The sequence below is a fragment of the Osmerus eperlanus genome, chromosome 17 (genome assembly GCF_963692335.1).
Source record: "Osmerus eperlanus chromosome 17, fOsmEpe2.1, whole genome shotgun sequence".
Lineage (NCBI taxonomy): Eukaryota > Metazoa > Chordata > Actinopteri > Osmeriformes > Osmeridae > Osmerus > Osmerus eperlanus.
The window spans coordinates 13,457,485-13,462,458 of record NC_085034.1 but is presented as its reverse complement, the minus strand read 5'-3'; the positions used below and the strand labels follow the sequence as shown (position 1 = coordinate 13,462,458).

Here is a 4,974-nt window from a genome sequence, read left to right as displayed (position 1 = left end):
ATCACCAAAGTTGGTAAAAAAGGTTGCTATTTAGTATCAGAATCATGTTCAGTCGCCAAGTAAGTGGTCACAAACAAGGAATGTATTTTGGTGGGCTTTTGGTGCATACAGAAAACATAATGAACAAAATAAAAATGTACAAAATGTACAACAAAATAAAATACTGGAGCTATACAATAGAATATAAAATACGATAAATAAAGAAATATTGAATAAAAAAAATAATGAATGTGTTAAAGTGACACAGTGTATGAGGTAAAGTGTCAGTGTCAGTTTGGGGCCTTGGTAATAAGGCCAGTAGCAGAAGGAAAGAAACTGTTCTTATGACGTGAGGTTTTGGTCTTGATGGACCGCAGTCTTCTGTGTGTCCAGGGTGGGAGGGGTCGGCCACAATCTTCCTCGCTCGCCTCAGGGTCCTCGAGGTGTGCAGGTCCTTGAGGGTAGGCATATTGCAGCCGATCACCTTCTCAGCAGTGCAGATGATACGCTGCTGCCACTGCCAAGGACAAGAGCAGACTGCAGCGTATCATCCGATGGATGATCTGATCATAACAGATCAGTGATGGAAGAGGTGAGGATGGACTCAATGATGGCTGTGTAGAATGCACCATAGTTGTCTTTGGCAAGTTTAATTTCTTCAGCTGCCGCATGAAGTAAATCCTCTGTTGTGCTTTCTTGGTGAGGGAGCTGATGTTCAGTTCCCACTTGAGGTCCTGGGAGAGGATAGTGCCCAGGAAGCGGAAGGACTCCACAGGGTTTACTGGGGCTGTATTCTTAGTAGTCCACAACCATCTCCACTGTCTTAAGAGCATTAGCTCTTGGTTGTTCTGGCTACACAAGGTCACCAGGTTATCTTAACTACTGATAGTGGTAGGTTATCTTGCTAACACATATCCAAAAATGCACAGTGTCCAAAACACTAAGAACATTATTCTAGTTTTCTAATACTTTACCATTGTGTTGGCCGGTAGGATTTGTAACGCAAATAGGCCTAATGTCAGTTTTCTGGTCATTTCCACAAAATTATGCATAAAGTAACTCTGCGATTGGGGCCACTATAAAATGCATTCTGAGTAAAACCTTTCACTTTGGCACCAACCTTTTAGTCCAGCATATGATCTGGACAAGTCATGGGATAAAGCCCCAGTTTATAAAAAAGTAACTTATTTGTTGCACAAATTTACCCTGTAACCAACACAGAAATGTATGATATGACTTGTGCTTGGTTTGGAAAGATGTAAATTTTTTTCGAACATATAGGGGTACAAATGCAATAAGAAAGATGTCAGTGTGTGACCCATGGTGTGACCAAATTTATGTTGGGGGATGGGATGACTACTGCCTCGGGGCTGTCAAGGAATTTCCTAGGAGATTAGAAACAGTAAGTCTATTGTTATTAATGCTAGTAAACAGAAAACTCTGTGAAATCAACAATGAACTGTCCAATATAATAATTGGACAGTAAATTGGACAGTAAAAATATTTATCTCGGAGACAACATTGAATGTTGATTTTTGAATGAGGAAGGTTCACACATGCGCAGTGGTTGTAGCAGTAGCACTTTGCTTCTCCCAACTGTCACTGCCGCACCTGGCGCGAAAACCGGAGAAGAATGGAGGTTTCAGCTGCTCCAGAAGTTATAGGATTCAGGAATTATACTGACTGAAGAAGAGACAAAGAGATTCAGAGGTAACGTTAATGTTAAGCTGATATAGTGCGTTATATGTTTTTCACAACCTTTTTTTGTCAAAACGGAATGGACTTTTACCAAACTGAAGGCAAATTGCTAGCTGACGTTAGCATTAGCTATTTAGAGTGACTATTAGCTAGCTCAGGGGTTATAGAGCTCAGCTAGCGTTAGCTATCTAATGTCAGTTAATTAAATCTGCCATTTGCAATCCTAAAATTCGGTTAACGTTATGACCTGCATGACTAATGTGTGGCTTTGTAGACCATCTCTACTATAACGTTATGTTGATTTTATTTTTTTCCTCTTACCTCAGTATAATGTTAGCTGCTAGCTAGCTAGGTCGGTAGGAAATATTTTATGAAAAACGAAGGCACTTGTTCAATGTTAGTGTTGTACATAGTTGATAAAAGCATGTTAATTCATTAGATAATTAATTGTGGAGCTGGCAAAGTGCCGCTGTACAGAGAACTGTCTAAATAGGAGTGTTTTGTTGAGTAATGTTGAGTTAGGGGAATTGTGTAGGCTAACTTAAGTTTGGTTAAGTGAAGCCCTCGTGTGTTTTTCTGTTGCTGCAGATTTACGGCGATGAAAAACAATCTGATCTCGGTAATCATGAGTTTTAGCAACGTTTTAACATGGGAGTGAACTAGTGTTGCACAGTAAACCTGTACTAAAAAGAGACACTTACATTGCTTCAGTGTTCCTGTGCATACATGGGAGACTCTGACAGAACGCTATCTCTGTAGCATTCCATCCAGTCCAGAACCCGGGGTCCTGAAGTCTCGACTTTTACGATACTCAAACGATGCGATGTTAATATACCTCTCTGATCTAACGAGTCTGACTAGCTGTCGTGACCTCTCAGGTGGGATTTGGCTACGATGGAGAGATGGTTGTTCTGCTAAGTTCTCCTGTCTCTGCACAGGAACTGCAGTGATCGTTAAGGAGCCTAATGACGAATCATGGTCAGAATTATGTTGTCCCATGCTACACCCCTTCACCAAGTTTCATACAAATCGGGCTGGTAGTTTTTGCTTAATCCTGTTCACACACAAACAAACCGACATTCAAACACTCACACGGGAGAAATTGCTTGCATGATACTTGTGTTTTTCTGTTGCTGCAGATTTACATTTTCTCACACTACATTGTCACCTGGAGTCAGCTCTGTAACCGTGGGCCCAAGTTTTTGTGGTGAGTACTACATGAAATTGCAATTGCCATTATTGTTGTGTGGACTGTTTATGTCAAGACGGTTGATGGAGGTTCTTTCTGTCACAGACATTCACTTGCATGTATTTCAAAACACAAAACCTACGGCGATGAAAAACAATCTGATCTCGGTAATCATGAGTTTTAGCAACGTTTTAACATGGGAGTGAACTAGTGTTGCACAGTAAACCTGTACTAAAAAGAGACACTTACATTGCTTCAGTGTTCCTGTGCATACATGGGAGACTCTGACAGAACGCCATCTCTGTAGGATTCCATCCAGTCCAGACCCGGGGTCCTGAAGTCTCGACTTTTACGATACTCAAACGATGCGATGTTAATATACCTCTCTGATCTAACGAGTCTGGCTAACTGTCGTGACCTCTCAGGTGGGCTATGGCTGCGATGGAGAGGTGGAGAGATGGTTGTTCTGCTCGGTTCTCCTGTCTCTGCACAGGAACTGCAGCTCTTTTGCACTGATCGTTAAGGAGCCTAATGACGAATCATGGTCAGAATTATGTTGTCCCATGCTACACCCCTTCACCAAGTTTCATACAAATCGGGCTGGTAGTTTTTCGTAATCCTGTTCACACACATACAGACCGACATTCAAACACAGAAGGAAGACTGCCAATGGAAACTAGCCTTTTGGATATAATTGGGTGCATTTACATTTTAATGTTCATGAATGTACACTGTCCCTCTTGATCAAATAAATTGAATTGAAAAAATTGAAGAGAAAACATTACCTTTCATCCTGCAGCGGCTTTGCCTGGGTCGGAGGTCATAAACAGTGGGGCATCAGATCTATTTACGTTTTTTTTAAAACTATTTTCGGATATGGTTTGTCCTTAATGGAAGGTAGAAATTATTAACCGGTTGTTTTCAAGCCAAGTGAAAAGATGCTGAACATATCATTAAAGAATTGTATCTTTTCTTTTGACCAGGAAATGGCTGAGACCGATTTCCTCAGTGCCATGGAGAGAACGACAGTGGGGATCTATGTTGTGAAAGACACTGCCAGCAGTGAACCCTCTGATGTCAGGATAGTCCTCGAAGGTGTGATGGTGCTTCAAGATCTTGAGAATGTAGCACTTGCTTCTGCAATGTTGTTTGGGCTCTTATGCCTTGAACATGCAGCACCCTACAAAGCTCCGCTACACCTTTGAGGCATTTCAAAAGATCATCATGGAGCCTCAGCATCAGACACTTAATAATATGAGCCTGTCAGCTGCAAAAACAGAACTTTTAGTGACACTAACTGACCATGCACAGTTGCCCTATATAACGTTGCAGCCCGGTTCACAGCAATCTTGCTCAATGCTGGACCAATTTTCATGAATTAACCACTACATAGCCTAAATTTATATTGATTGGCTGTAAATGTAGCTGTTTTTTAAGTATGCTTGTTTTTCCACTGTCCAATTAACATTTTTATATCTATAATTTCTTTAAATTGACTGATTAATACTGTAAATGTGCTGACATTCCTTTTTGATTAAAAGTACATATTCAGTATTTATACATTGTTGTAGTTTTTTTTTAGTTGGCACAACCACAATTCTACAGGGAATCACTGTTGGTACACAGGGCATTTTCATAAATTAACTACTAGAAAGCCTACATTTACATTGATTGGCCGTAAATGTAGCTATCTTTATGTACTAAGCTTGTTTTTCCACTGTCCAATGAACATTTTTATATCTATAAATTCTTTAAATTGACTGAGTAATACCGTAAATTTACAGACATTTGTCTTGGGGTTTATGTATTTCTTGCGTTTTTATAATTTTTTTCTTAGTCATTATACAAAAAAAAAAAAAAAATCATAAGAAATTACTGTAAATAGACAGGAATGTTTCATGTAGCAACAAACAAATGCCCTAAAATTACGGAGATTAACCTTAAAGTTAGTTGTTTTTAAATGTATTTTAACATAGTATTTTTGTTTTTCTGCGGTTTAATTAACATTTAAGAACAGTACTAAACTGTAATTTAATTCATTTTGGCTGTAGACCATGCACTGTATTTTTACAGCTTATTACATGTAATTTTGTGGTATGATTATTTAC

At 39.3% G+C, this 4,974-nt stretch overlaps 1 long non-coding RNA gene across 1 annotated transcript; it reads left to right on the top strand.

Moving 5' to 3' along the window:
* Nucleotides 1–2,207: 2,207 nt before the first annotated feature.
* LOC134037795 (uncharacterized) lies at nucleotides 2,208–4,420 on the top strand. The gene is made up of 2 exons (XR_009932580.1): nucleotides 2,208–2,884; nucleotides 3,850–4,420. It is a non-coding gene; the product is annotated as an uncharacterized LOC134037795 (long non-coding RNA).
* Nucleotides 4,421–4,974: the final 554 nt, after the last annotated feature.